The sequence below is a fragment of the Melozone crissalis genome, unplaced genomic scaffold (genome assembly GCF_028551555.1).
Source record: "Melozone crissalis strain CALT ecotype California unplaced genomic scaffold, PUWL_Pcris_2 ptg000139l_1, whole genome shotgun sequence".
In the NCBI taxonomy this organism is placed as follows: Eukaryota; Metazoa; Chordata; class Aves; order Passeriformes; family Passerellidae; genus Melozone; species Melozone crissalis.
The window spans coordinates 6,786,491-6,802,216 of record NW_026535912.1 but is presented as its reverse complement, the minus strand read 5'-3'; positions in this window follow the sequence as shown (position 1 = coordinate 6,802,216).

Sequence of the window (15,726 nt, the reverse complement as noted above, 5' to 3'; positions counted from 1 at the left end):
ATGTCCCCTTGTGATGTCATACAGCAGTGCTGTGATGCCACAGAAGTCTGATGTCACAAAGTCACCCTGTGATGTCACGATCTGTTCTGTGATGTCACAGCCTTCTCTGTGATGTTACACAGCTATCCGGTGATGTCACAACCCACTCCCTGATGCCACAGAGCCACCCTCTCTCATGGCAGACTCTGCGCTATGGCTTCACATCCTACTCTGGGATGTCACAGCTAGCTCTGGGATGTTACAGCCAGCTCTGTGATGTCACCATCCCCTCAGTGATGTCACAGAACCCTCAAGAACTCAGTTCTGTTGAAACCCTGAAGTTTCTTGTACTTTGAAGAGATCCCTGTCAGGGACACAACTGAGAAAGTGTCCCCAGGTTCCAGCTAGAACAGAACCCTGCAGGCAGTGATGCCAGGTGGGGACAAGCAAGGGAAAGCTGTCTCTGGTGCTCCCCACAAGCCCCACATTGGCTGGAGATTGTGCCTGTGAGACTGAGAGTGAGTGACTGAGTGGCAGAGAGCTCCCAGGGGTTTGGGCGTCTGATTTTCTGTTCCTGTGGGTGTGCATTCCCTCTTCCATTGGGGGCAGCTACGGGAAATACTCATTCCCAAGCTGAAAAAGATGTTTTTGTTAAGTTTTGGAGAGTTTTAAATTTAGAGGGGAGTTATATTTCTGAAGGGAGTTTAAAAGGGATTGTTCATGGTTATTTGAGGAGCTTCCTGATATCTCTGTTGATTCTGTCTATCAGTTATCATTTTGGGATGCTGTCGGGGAAAAGTTTTATATTTTACAAACACAAGGGGTTTTAAAAGTTGGGAAATTTTATCTGTTGTTTCATTCAATTTATAGGATCATTTAAGGAGTTCATGGTTCCAACCCTTTTCCCTGGTTTATTCAACCCGCCCTTCACGATCCCGAACCCAGGTTCCCTGAGAACAGGATGGGAGATGGCGCCCGCCCTTTGGCACAGACAAGCCATCTGCTGTCTGCCATCTCCCCTCCTTTTCTGTCCTCTCCTCAGGGTGGTAGTGGCCATACTGCCTTGAGATATTCCCTCACCCACATTCCTTCATTCCCTAGTTCTAATCCTCCTTCCTATAAATCACAAGACGGCAATACTCCTGTTAGAGAGACCGCCATTTTAGATTCCCTCCCACCTTCATCCCCATTTCCCACCTTTGCTTCAGGTGCCTCCTCTGTGACGGGTCTCACCTTAATGTTGAATTCCACCGCTGCATTGGGTCCCTCCCCTGTCATCAGAAAGCTCCTCCCGGGTGCAGGCTCCACCTCTCCACTTCCAGACCCCTTCTCCAGTCCAGCTTCTTCCAGTTCCCACATCACTGGAACCGGACATGGGGCCAACTGGAAGGAAGCCATTTTGGCTACCAAAGGCCTTCAACGCCAGGCATTGCTGGTTGGCAGAAAGGCCTGCGCCTGTGCCAGCAGACCTGCCTCCTCTACAGAGGAAAAGAGTGATAGCTTATCTGAGAGTGAGGATGAGCCCAAGGATTCTTGGCAGAGGATGCGGAGAAAAGCTGCAAAGGAGGGGGACCGGGAGGTGATATCCAAGATTCAGGTGGTGTGCAGTATCAGCAGGGGCCAAAACCTAAATGGGAATCCATAGGGAATAGATTCCCATTTAGGCTTTGGCCCCTGGGAATCCGTAGGGAATAGATTCCCATTTAGGTTTTGGCCCCTGCTTATACTGCACAGGTGCCACCTGAATCTTGGATTCCCTACCTCCATAGGGAAATGAATGACTTAGTAAAGGCTGCCAAGGATTATGGGAGGGGTTCTCCCTATTTTAACAATTTGCTGGACGTGCCATTTACTGCCCACACAATGGTATCACAAAATTTAAAACGGTGTATGAAAATTATATTGTCACCCGATGAATTTATTTTCTGGAAAGGACTTTGGATAAAAAAAGTTCATGAGTTACCAAAAGGTTATGTTGAGGAAGAAGGGCGACAACACCTCACAATGGACCGCATTACCAGGGAAGGAGACTATACTAGACTGCAGTATCAGGCTGAAGTCTTCCCCCAGTCAATACTGGAAGATCTCAAAGGCGCTGCATGGTCCACCCTCCTCCAAACACCTGATAATTCTGCACCCCACACTGACTTCACTGACATTCACCAGGGCCCGGATGAGAACTATATCAAGTTCATAAAGCACCTTATGAAAGCCCTGGAAAAACAGGTAGATGATCAAAAGGTCCAGGATTATCTTATTAGCAAATTAGCTTTCTATAATGCCAGTATTGACTGCAGAAAGGTTCTTCACAGCCTCCCCCTTGACCCTGAGCCTACCATTGCTCAGATGGTTGATGCTTGCATATTCCAAGCGGTCTCAGACCGTGACTCCAGCCTAGCCAAGGCCACCAGCCAGGGTGCAATTGAAATGCTGGTTGCAGCAAACGTGCTTCCCCACAATACAGAATGTAATAAAGGCAGTGGAAACTGTTATAACTGCAGGAAAACTGGACATGTAACAAAAGATTATAAATACAAGAATACTGTTCTGGCTTTTTACCTAACCCTCAGTCCTACAGCCATTACCCAAACTGTTCCTGAAGCTAACAGCACTACCAGCCCTCGGGAAACTCCCAGCAGAGCACAAAATGACACCAAATATGAAGTTATTTGGTCCCACCCTTCCATCGGTGAGAGATGACCTAGGTTACAATATAAAGATGTACTCTATTCCCATCCTCAAGAGCTGTTGAAACAGGAGGGGTATTGTTTTATTCCTTATCTCCTGTTAATAGGCCTATCAATGCCTTTCTGCATGACTCAGAGATAATGCCCTCCAGGAGCCATTTCTGTTTAATGGACCCACCTCATGACTCATAGAATGATATCAGCCCATTGTGAGATGCTCCACCCAGGGGGAAAGAGCTAAGCATGCCCCCCTGGATATTATCTGGGCTTTGGGACAAAACAAGCTGCCTTTCCACTGGATTCCCCAGAGCAACAGCTGCCATTTCCACTGGAACTTCAGAGGTAGGCTACACCCTGCTACAGGATCACTGCTCCAACATAACCACATCTGCCACTCCAGGAGGACTGCAGCCACCATTCCAACTGCACTGCTATCAGCACCCTGACCAAGAGTGACAGGTTATATTCTGACTTTATCAGTGTTTTTTCTTATGTATTATTGCATGATTTTTGATTTTTTTTTCCTAATAAATTGTATTTCTGACATCGAGTCTCTCTCTGGTTTTGCTTTCAAACCAGAACAAATGGAAAACCCTGAGTGGGTTTCCTGAAAAACAAACCCACCTCAGAAACAACCTGCTCAGTCCAGACTGCCTGGAATGATGTCACCTTTCTACAAGGGACAGTGTGAGCAGAAATGATCTCTGGGAGCAGAATTCTCTGAGTCTTGCACCTGAATTCTCTGTCCCTGTCGTTTCCCTGGATTTCTGTTGCAGATGAAGCTGCTCCTGCCATCCTCACCTTTTGCCTCTCTCTTGAATGCAAACAGATGTTCCCAGGTGTATTGATTTTTCAAAGTTTCTACAAAACTTTTTTGTTCCTCATGGAACGAAGGGGCCATTTTGGCACTGAGGAGGTGACATGGAAGCAAGGAGTCAATTATGACCCTGGGGTCCCATGGAACCAAGGGGCCATGGTGACACAGCAGGGCCACGTGGATCCAGTGGTCCATGGTGACACTGTGGATCCAAGCAGACAATGGAGACACCCCCAGAACCTCGTGGAACCAAGGAGTCCATGGTGACCCAGCGGGGCTGCATGGAGCCAATGGCCCATGGTGACACTGCCCATCCAAGGAAGACATTGTAACACTGCGGAAGCTTATGGAGCGAGGGAGGCCATTGTGACACTGAAGAACTTCATGGCACCAAATATCCATGGTGACACAGCAGGGCATCATGGGAACCAAGGAACCGCTGTTGGCAGTAAGGACACTCATGGACCCAGGGGCCCTTGTGGCACTGCAGAACCAACAGAGCTGTTGGACCTTGTCCACTGGCCCTGCAGAGCTCCTTGGGAGGCACGGCAGGAGCAGCACCCTGGGAGCCTCGGGAATGCCCCTCTGGGATCCATGGCACACACTGCCAGGGGCTGGAATTCCCATTCCCAGGCAGGAAAAGATGCTCCAAGTGGAGCACGATCTTACAGTGGGGGATGAAGCTGCGCCAGTGCACAAAGCTCCTCCTGTAGTTGGAGCACACGCAGGGCTTCCCTTACCGGTGCCTCCGTTGGTGTCGGGACAAGGTAGAGCTGTTTGAGAAGCTCTTCCCATGCTGGGGACACTTGTAGGGCCTCTCCCCGGTGTGGGTGCGCTGGTGGACGCTGAGGTGGGAGTTGTGTTGGAATCCCTCCCCGCACTCAGGGCGGTGGAAGGGCCTCTCCTCAGTGTGAATCCGCTCATGCAGGAGGAGATGAGAGCTGATCCGAAACCTCTTCCCACAATGGGAACACTCATAGGGCCTCTCCCCAGTGTGGATGCGTTGGTTCCTGATGAGTTCTGAGCTGCAGCTGAAGCCCTTCTTACATTCCTCACACTTGTAGGGCCATTGCCCGGTGTGGATCACCTGGTGGCGGATCAGGGTGCTGCTCTGCCTGAAGCTCTTCCCACACTCCAAGCACTTGTAGGGATTCTCCCCATTGTGAAGCTGCTCATGCACCACCAGCTCCGAGCTCTGGCTGAAGTTCCGTCCACCTTCCTGGCCCAGGGTGGGTCTTTCCTCCTCAGAGCACACTGGGCTGGGTTTGCAGCCCCTCTTCCTGTGGGATCTCCAGGGCTTTTCCTCTCCATTGGATTCTTGTGCCATGGAGCTGCGCAAAACAGCCTCTTCCACGAGGTTCTGCTGTGGGGATTTGTCCGCCCTGGTTTCCATCCTCAGCTCCTTGTCTGGGGCAGGAAGGACAAAGAGAGGATGAGATTTGCCTCTGTGACAGAGGGAAGGGGAAGGAGATCTCCCCAGTGCTTTCCCGGCAGGACGGCATTGGCAGTGAGGTTGTCCTGCAGCTGGGGGCTGTGCTGGGCTGGGAGATGGAGCAGGAGAAAGGGGGAAAGGGGCACTGACTTCCTCCTCACCCGCCTGGGTGTCCTGGGGCATTGTCTCGGTTTGAATAGACAGGTGTCTGCTAAGGAAGGCAAGAGCCTCCCTTGAAATGGAAAATGTAAACAACCTCCTTCCGAACAGTTATAATTTTGAAATTATGGGGCTCTAAGGAAACAGATATGGGAATAGGAATAACAGCTATTTAGCAGGAAAATTAAAATATAAACACAATAGTTCAAAGAAAAAACACTGACAGATTCAGAATACGACCTGACACCCTGTGGGTCACAGTGGCGGTGGCAGGGATCCTGCAGAACAGTGGGGTTTTCCTCTGAAGATCCAGTGGTGGTGGTGTTGGGCCTGGTCTTCCTCTGGCAATCCAGTGGAAAAGGCTGACTCTGGTCTTCCAGCCCTCTGATTATATCCAGGTAGGAATGCTTGGCTCCTCCCTCTGGGTGGAGCTTCTCACAATGGGATGATGGAATTTTATCAGTCATGCAGTGGCACTCAATGGCCCATTAACAAAAGATATCTCCTGGGAGGGAGAATGGGTTGTGAAAGAGATAAAGAAAACTGCCCAATGAACATAAGATAACTGCCCCATCAGATAGGAATAGAATACACCCCCGCTGTCCAACCTAAGATAGCTGGGAAATGCTTTGCAGTATTCTTTGTCTGTGTGTCTGTGTTCGTGTGTATTTTACACTCAAAGTCCCCCAAATTTCCAAGAGGTTTTCTTTGGGGTTTTGTCTTGCCCCTGTGTCCATCTGCACCTCCCGTCACTCTGTCACTGTCACCTCCAGCCACCTCTGAGCCCACCGGCGCCTCCAAGGTTTGCACTGAATCCCTCCCTCCTGCCCTCCAGCACCAGCAATGACCATGGCAGGGAGCTCAGAGCAGGAGCAGCCAGGCCAGGGCTAACGCCAGGATCAGGAGCACCTGGCAGAGGCAGGAGGAATCCCCCATTCCAGGGGCTGCAAGGGCTGCAAGGGGGGCACCTTTGTCCCCTCCCAGCCCCAGGGCTACAGACCAGGGAGGAGATGCCTCAACTGCCTCAGCTGAATTGCTTCCCTCAGCCCTTGGCCCGGGAAGTCTCCGGCTGGAGCACAACCTCTAGAGGAGAATTTCCACAAGGAAGAGAAAAGAAAGGAACTGTTTCTTCCCTTTCTCTCATCCGTGCCCTGTGTGCTCATTTTCTTGTCGTCTCTTAGCAAAACCAACAAAAAAGCATCTGCACTGAGGTGTTTCCCAGGGTCGGTTCCTAAATAAGGCCAAAGGAAGGTTTTCTGCCACGGAAAAAGTGACAAATGTGGGATATGTTCAGACAGTTGAAAACATGACAATTTCTGAGCACTGGAAATCCAAAGACTATAAAAACTGGAGTTTGCAGTTGTAATGGTCCATTGTCCTCCCTCTTCCCACTGCTGATTTGTCACATCCCAACTCTGGAGGAGCAGATTATGGAAAGAAGACCTGCAGGGAGTGTTGGAGGCCTAATCCCAGAGACTGGAAGAAAGAGTGAAATCAAGAAAAGATTTCCAGTTGTTTTCTTATCATATTGACCACAAATAGCTCTATAGTCCATATGCAATATCCAGATGAAGAAGCACGTTCCTGGTTTTATTTCCAAATTGCAGTACTTTGGAACATCTTTCTGGATGAGAACAAACCACAGGCCAATAATTGACCCACTTTGGTTCCCAAATCAGAAATCATTCAACTTCTACCAAGATGTCTTCCTCTGCAGGTGTCCCAGATTGCAAGGCAAAATGGATTTTATTTGCCATCCGTATGGCAGTTTTCCTTATCTCTTCCACAACCACTCCTCCCTCCAGGGGTGAAGGCATCTGCTGATAACAGCCTATTGAATGTCACTGCATGGCTGATAAGAATTACAGCATCCCATTGGGAGATTCTCTGCCCAGAGGGAAGAGCCAAGCATTCCTAACTGGATAGAATCTGGAGATTCTGGAATAGCAGCACAACTTCTCCACTGGATTTCCAGTGGAATAGCAGCTGCCTGTTCCTCCACTGGATCCTCAGAGAAAGACTACACCCTTTTCTACGGGAGCCCCTGCACCAACAGAACCCCACCTGCCACTCCAGGAGGACTGCAGCCACATTTCCAATTGGATTGCTACCAACAGCCTGACCAACAGGGTGTCAGGTTGTGTTCTGACTCTGTCAGTGTTGTTTGACTGTACTGCATTGTTGATTTTATCCTTTTATTTTCTTCCCTATTAAATAACTGTTATTTCTGGCTCCTATACTTTTTATTTTTTGCCTGAGAGCCCCTTAATTTAAAATTATAGCAATTCAGAGGGGGAGGGTTCACATTCTCCATTTCATGGGAGGCTCCTGCCTTCCTTAGCAGGCACCTGTCTTTCAAACCAAGACAGCAGGACAGAAGGCACTTTGATTCCTTATGTCCCAAGTTTCTCCTGAGTTCATGACTCATGACTTCAGATGAACTGGAATGGTCCTGACTGCACAAAAGCAGCCACAATGAGAAGAATCAAATGCCCAGGTCACCATTATTTGCACTCGATCCACGCCTTGCACAGCCCAGCAGCAATTCCTACCTGTGCCCCCAGCTCTGGCTCAGCCAGAGGGGCATCGCTCTGGTGTGTGCGGGACCGGCTCCTGCAGGACATAGCGCTGGGAGCCGCTCTGTGTCCCACAGCTTCAGCATCTCAGGCACCGCTCCACAGCTGTGGGGCTGTGTCACCACTGTTCCATGGCTGTAGCTCCTGTGCCACCACTGTTCCACGGCTGCAGTTCCTGTGCCACCACTGTTCCATGGCTGTAGCTCCTGTGCCTCCACTATTTCATGGCTGTAGTTCCTGTGCCACCACTGTTCCATGGCTGCAGTTCCTGTGCCACCACTGTTCCATGGCTGTAGCTCCTGTGCCACCACAATTTCATGGCTGTAGTTCCTGTGCCACCACTGTTCCTCCTTTTCCATGCTCACTCCACTGCTGTTCAAAAGCTGTGTGGTGCAGTTTCAGCACGGTTCCTCAGCTCCTCCACCACTGCTCCACTGCTGCTCCAACACTGCTCATCTACCACTGTTCCACTGCTCCTTCTCTGCTCCTCCCCTGCTCCCCTGTTCTTCCACGTCTGCTGCTTCTGTTTTAGTTCTGCTGCCACAGCTGCAGTGTCACAGAGAGGGGAACGTTTGGGCAGCAACTGCTGTGGTGTCACAGAAACCGGGACAACGGGATTGCCACAGCTGTGGTGTCACAGAGAGGGGAACACTGGGGCTGCCGCAGCTCAGGTGTCATGGAGAGGGGAATGTTGGGGTGGCTGCTGCTGTAGTGTCATAGAAGGGACAACTGGGGCTGCCACCACTGAGGCGTCACAGAGAGAGGAACGTTGTGGCTGCCACCACAATGGTATCATACACATGAGAATGCTGGGGGCTGGGGGCTGCCTCTGCTGTGGAGTCATAGAGAGGAGAATGTTGGGGCTGCCAAAGCTGTGGTGTCACAGACAGGGAACTCTGGGCCTTCCAATGCTCTGGTGTCACAGAGAGGGGGACTTGGGGCTGCCACAACTATGATGTCACAGAGAGGGAAATGTTGGGGCTTACACTGCTAGGGTTCCACAGACAGGGGAATTCTGGGGCTCCCACTGCTGTGGTATCATAGAGAGAGGAATGTTGGGGCTGCCATCCTTGTGGGCTCAAAGACAGGGTAATCCTGGGGCTGCTGCCCCTGTGGTGTCCTACAGAAGTCAATGCTGGAACTGCCAACTCAGTGGTATCACAGAGGGGAATGTTGGGGGAGTCACTGCTGTGGTGTCACAGGGGAGCATTTGGGGCTGCCACCCCTGCAGTGTCACTGAGAGGGCAATGTTGGGCTTGCCACTGTGGTGCTGTCATAAAGAGGAGAATGCTGCGGGTGCCACCTCTGTGGTGTCACAGAGAGGGGAACACTGGGCTTGCAATTGCTTTGGTGTCATAAACAGGGGCACATTGGTATTGCCACTGCTGTCATGTCACAGACAGGGGAACTTTGAGGTTGCCACCACTGGGGTGTCACTGACAGGGGAATGCTCGGTCTTGAACATCTGTGTTATCTTAGAGATGGGAACGTTGGTGTTGCCACCACTGTTGTGTCACAGACATGAAAGCACTGCCAAACCTCCCCTGGTGCTGTGCCCACTCCAGTGCTGCTCCTCTGTGACACTGCACTGCCTCCTGGGGACATTGTCACACTGCAGTGTCTCCTGGGGACATTGTCACACTGTGAAGACTCATGGGACTGTAGGGGCCCTGTGACACTCCAGGGTCTTGTAGAATCCATGGAAGCAAGAGGAGACTGTGAAACTCTGGGACTTCATGGAACCATCCATTGTGATACCTCAGGGCCTCATTCTTTCCAGGAATCCTTGTGACACTGCAGAACTAAATGGAACAAAGGGGACATTGTGACACTGTGGAGTTCATGGAACTGAGGGGATGCTCTGAGACTCTGGTGCCTAAAGATGCTCAGGAACCATTGTGAAGCTGTCGCTTGTAGAACCAAAGGGACATGGTAGCACTGTGGAGTCTCAAGGAGTCCAGAGGCCCTTGTGACTCAGTGAGGCCAGTTGGAACCAACAATCCATTGGGATCCCCCAGAACCTTGTTGTGTCCCGGGATTCTTGTGACATTGTGGGGCCTCATGGAACCAAAGGGAAACTGGGACACTGTGTGATCGCAGGGAACCAAGGGGACTCAGAGACACTGTGGGGCCTCCTGGCTCTCAGTAACTTCAGACACTTGTGTCCATCTACAAGGGGGCAAAAGTCAGCAGCCTGAGCCTGTTGATCCAGAATATTCCTATCTCCATGGAGGGTGTTCCTGCCAGCTGTGGTATTTGTGTTCTCTCTGCTCTCTGGGGGAATTGCATCCTACAAGAGACACTGACCACTCCAGTAGCTGACACCACAGGGCCTCCTGTGGGGTGGGGGCAGAGGCATCTTTCACTCCATTATGTTGCTCAGAGCCCATCCGAGCTGGAATATTTCCAAGGATGGGGCATTCACTGGCTCTCCACCAAGGCTAACGGAGAAAGCAGGGCACTGGGGAAGGCAGCAGGGAGAGCAGACGCTGTGCTGGATGAGCAAGGGAAGAGGATGAGTGCAGAAGGCACAGCCCACCAGGAGGCCACCAGGCAGAGCCGTGGAGCCTCCCCAGGTGAGAGTGACCTGCCCAGGGAGTGCCCTGCTGCCCTCAGGACTGTGCTGCCACCCTTGGCAGAGGTGTTTTCCCAGCAGAATGTCCCCTGGTCACCCAGGGCCGTGCCGCTGCCCCCGGCGGGAGGGCGCCGTCAGCTGAGTGTGCCGTCCCTGGAGTCAGTGGTGGAGGTGCCCGGAGCAGCCTGGCTGTGTTAAATGAGCACCCTGCAGCCCCTCCGTGCCCTGCCGTGGCTGCCAAGACTCCTGAAAGGACTGGCTGCTGTGCAGCTGTGCCCTCTGCTGCCCACTAAGAGATGTCTGAGTGCTCAGCCTCATTCCTGTGCCTGCAGGCAGATCAGTCGATAGAGCGACTGGGAGATGGGGGTTCACTATCCAATAGAGTGGCCGTTAGCCACCCTGGGGGTGGGCGCCAGAAGCGAGAGCCCCCCTCAGGGTTTGCTCCCCCGCCTCACCGGGTAAGTGAAAAAACAATCAGAGTAGTGGTATTTCACCAACGGCCGGGACGCCAGCGGGCGGGTCACCCCGCACTGCCGAGCGCATGCCCGGCCTCCCACTTATTCTACACCTCTCATGTCTCTTCACAGTGCCAGACTAGAGTCAAGCTCAACAGGGTCTTCTTTCCCCGCTGATTCTGCCAAGCCCGTTCCCTTTGCTGTGGTTTCGCTGGATAGTAGGTAGGGACAGTGGGAATCCATTCATCCATTCATGCACGTCACTAATTAGATGACGAGGCATTTGGCTATTTTTCAAACACATATAAATAATATATGTTCCTTTTCCGGGTTAAATAAAGGTGGCCCGTCCACCTTGGACAAATCCTGTAAATTGTTTCAAATACAGTAAATTGGTCTGAATCGGGTGGTAATTGATGCGTTATGAATTAAAGTCTTTGTCCCTACTCACTATGAGCTACCTAACTGGCTTGTGGCTTCCTTACGAACCTAGCTACTCTCTAGTTTATTAAAATGTAAAAGTGATAGAAAAAAATAAAATTGCATACAAAAATCAACATATTAAAACAGCAATAAAAATCTACAAAACATTACAAAGTACAAAAAATGCAAAAATTCACTACCCTGAATCGTGTAATCTTCTGGCCCTACTGGTGAACATATGTACAATCTCCACAGACGATAGGAGTGCTTCTGTGGATAAAGTCTTTGCAACCATCGCTTGCCTCGATTTGGAGAGGCCAAGTGTACTCAAAAGTTCAAAGTTCCCCTTGTACCATTTCCCCCGCGCTCCAAGGGGAAAGCCCATAGAAACAACGTCCTTTGCGTTGGTGAGGCTTTGCACCTTGGTTTCCAAATGTTTGCACTTGTTTACTTTCTCTGCAGCCACTTCTTCCAGAGATGTTCTGGAGGCTTCGTATCGTACTGTCACTTTCACGATGAATTCACGTCCGTCCTTAACAGATATCAGATCTGGTTTGTACAGCTTCTTGATGGTTTCCCTTATGGGTGGTTCTTTGAACACTACCCAGTCCCTCTTCTTCGCCTCCTCAATAAGCCTTTCACAGATATGATTGTGCCTCTTGATTTGAGCGTCCTGAATCACTGGGCAGTAGCCGAGGATGAGGGCGCAGGTTTCGTTGTCCGCATCACAGTGCCTACAGGCCTTGATGTAATTTTCCTCTCTACCTCAGGAGAGAAATTCTCTTGTGGGGTAGAAGTTGGCCCTAGGTTGTAGTGTAGTGAGGAGTTTCCTGTGAGGAATGCATCTATAGTATTGGAGCCAATCACTACTAATTTTATCACCTTCAAAGCTTTTAATTCCACGGCCTTGGGATACTAATTTGGTCCATTTCTTGAATTCTTTTCTCCGCCAATCACAAGGTTTAGGAAATTTAGTTTTAAGGGTCGGTGCTTCCCACTCCGAGGTTGTGTCTGCACTGTTGGGTGGTTCATTCGCCGGTAGTGCTTCCCAAATTGAGGTTATCTTCTCACTTTCCCCTCCAGCTTGAATCCACAATTTCTTATACAGTTGTTCCATTTGATCTTTCTCTAGGAACTCCTTCATTGTTTCATCCGAGGACTGTGCAATCCAGTGCAGTCTCCGGGCCTGTACACTGGGGATCAGTCCCGCCAACTTGGTGACGCCCAAACCGCCGTCCTTCGTGCTCGAGTACAAGATGGCACTGCAGGTGCACGGAGGTAGTTGCAGCCAGTCCTTGACCGCTGTTCGGATCTTCTGGTCAAGGGCTTCAAGGGCCCCTGTTTCATTTGTGAATGGTCAGCCAGGTAGGTCAGCTGAGGGATGGTGTATGTTTTGAGGATATCAAGTATTTGCAGAGGTTTAAGTGGAGCTTGATCAATTCATTCAAGCCAGAATTCTAGTTTTGTGGGGAGGTTGGCTTTTGCTATCCCAGTCCAGGGGTCAAAGTGTAGGCCAAGGTATTTCTTATATTCCCTGGGGTTGATCATGTTCAGGGGTGCGCTGTTGATGGTCCATGCAGCGCAGTTATTGAAGGTGTAAGAGTCTTTCGTGGGCTTGATGTAGAAGCCGTGGCACTTTTCCCCTTGTGTTTTGAGACCGGTGAAATCGCAGAAGGTCTCTAATATCTTGATATTTGTTTTCATGTTTTCCCAGGAGTCGCTCAACAAGACCAGATCGTCGGCGAATGCCACTGCTGTTATACTACTCTGTCCTCGGTGGAATCCTTTACCACTCTCTTCCAGCTTGCACAACAGGGGGTCCATTGCCAGGTTAAATAAAAGGGGTGACAGTGGGTCACTCTGCTTTACTCCAACCCGGATCTGGATTTTGTCTGTGTGTGTGTTCATTTTTGTGGTGACGTACATATTGATGTCTTTGTACATATTGTTCATCAGGCCAATGATGTGGGGATCCACTCCCCTCAGCTGCAAAGCATGTATGATGTGATGGTGGCTTATGGTGTCAAAAGCCTTGGCGATGTCCACAAATACAACACCCAGTGGTCTGTGTTCACTTTAGGCAGTCTGAAGTATAGTTTGCAGGAGTTTCAGGTTTTCAGAGCACCCTGCTGCTCTAATAAAGCCTCTTTGCCTTGGGTTGAGGGGGCACGCTTTGCTCAGCCTTGCTTTTACAATCCTGGAGAACAGTCTCAACAAGATGGAATTGATTGTGATAGGCCTCCAGTTATTAATGTCCTTTAAATGTTCTGGTTTGGTAGATTTGGGAATCAAAACAGTTCTGCACCCCCTCACCATGTCTGGGATCTCCCCAGATGTTAACCATAAGTTGAAGAGCTCAGCCGTCCGGGAATACCTGAGATCCATCTTTTTGATGTCCCCAAGAGTAACCCTATCTGGACCTGGAGTCGAGCCCTTGCTCATTTCCTGCACATTTCTTTCAATTTCTTTGGCCGTGATTAAGCCTCTGAAGGTGCTGTTGTCTGCCTTCCCATTAATTTCAAAGTCCCTGATGCCAGCAAAAGTACCAGGTGTTTCTCATCTGGCTTTAAATATCGAGTAAATTTCACTGGATGATATATCCCAGGACAAACACTCTACGTCATCCAAAATAATTTTTGCTAGTTTCCCCCTGTCAAGATGGAATAAATGCTGAAAGCAAAGGTAATTACCTTTTTTGATCGCTCTGTCCTTCATCCACTTCTGAAATGGCTTTCTTGGTTGCTTCTCCCGGGTCTCCTTCCCATTTTACCACGTGTAGCAGTTCTTATCTGGCTTATTGATTCTAGGCATCCAAAGCAGTCCTGCACTGCCTGATTAATCATTGTCAGCATCTCCTGGCCGTCCATCAATTGCTTGAATGCTCTGGGGAAGTGGTTAATTGCTCCAGCTGATAAGCGTTCCTTGACTGTCTTTTGGTAATGAGCCTGCAGCTGCCCCGCCCTCTGCTGGTTTCTGGCGCTGGTTGTCCTTATCAGGGCGTCGTCTTAATTTATCCATTGTTTTCTCTCTGGCAGCTGGCCTCCCTGGCGGATGGTTCTCCCCAGGTCCATTTTCCACGGTTCTTGCCTGGGATTGCTGACTCAACCCAGGTTCCATTCCCATGCCCTCAGCTGCTCTCCTGGTATGATGACTCACCTCAGGTCCTCTGTCAGCTCCATCTGTTGGTTTCCTAGGCAGTAATCTTCTTTTGTAACTAATTTGCTTAGCTGTTTTTGTTGTTATGTGTTCGGCGATAGGTTTATTAATGTTTTTGTTTCCCTCGAACTGTGCCTCCAGTCTTATCAGCAGTTCTTCCTCCTCTTTTGTCCAGCATCTTTTGTGGGCTCCTGGATTTGATGTTTCTTTCAGTTGGGAAGCAATGATCCTTTCTTGGTTTCTTATCAATGGGTGTGCCAATCTTTTGTGTTGTCCCAGGCCAATTTTGGTTCTGAAGTCTCTGACGCATACTTCACAGATCCATTCTCCAGCTGGAACCCTTTCAGTTTCTGGACCTCTGCATTTTGCAAAATGACAAATAACACTATGATAGTTAATATTTTCCTTTACACACTTGGCACACCGAAAGCAAACCCTCCTTTTCCAGTGCGACTCCTTTAGATGTTCAATCAGGGCTAACACAGAGTTTACCCGGGTACCACACAACAGGGACAAGGTGGATTTTTGTCAGGAACAGTCACCTTCACCATGTTATCCGGTGACTGCCCTCCGTGTTCCCCAGGCACTAGAGGCAATGCCTCTGGTGTGCCTTCACTCACCTTTTTGCCGCTTCCCTCACCAAGCACAAACGGTTCAGTGTCTCGTGGGAGGCTAGGATCTGAGTCTGAGTGCCCACTGATACCCTGGACAGGCATACGGGCAGCCCCCAGACCACCCACTCCCGCCCCCCTAAGGACAAAATCCGGATTTTGAGCCATCGAATTGGGGCCATATTTACGGCGAGAACGGAGTGGGTGGTCACTCCACTCCAGTGCTCTTTGCCCCTTCTGCAACCGGGGAGCCAGGTTTCAAGCAATAAGCCAGGCGGCCTTTACCAAGGAATTTGTTTCACCGAATTTCGTAGGAGTTCATTGGTGACTTGGTTTGGAAAGACAGGAGTCTGCTAAGGAAGGCAGGAGCCTCCCCTGAAATGGAGAATGTAAACCCTCCCCACCCCTCTGAATTGCTATCAATTTTAAATTAAGGGGCTCTCAGGCAAATATATGGGAGCAGGAAATAACAGTTCTTTAAGGGGGAAAAGAAAAACATTAAAGGATGAAATAAAACAATGCAGTACACCAGAACAACACTGACAGAGTCAGAACCCAACCTGACGCCCTGTGGGTCACAGTGTTGGTGACAGTCCAATTGGAAATGTGGCTGCAGACTTCCTGAAGTATCATTTGTGGTTCTGTTGGAGAAAGTGGGATCTGTAGAGAAGGATGTATTCTTCTTCTGAAGACCCAGTGGTAGAAGAGACAGATGCTGTTCCTCTGGGGAATCCCGTGGAGAAAGCCATGCCGGTGTCTCAAAAACCTCTGGATTATATCTGGGTAGCAATGCTTGGCTCCTCCCTCTGGGCGGAACATCTCACAATGGGATGTTATAGTTCTTATCAGTCATGCA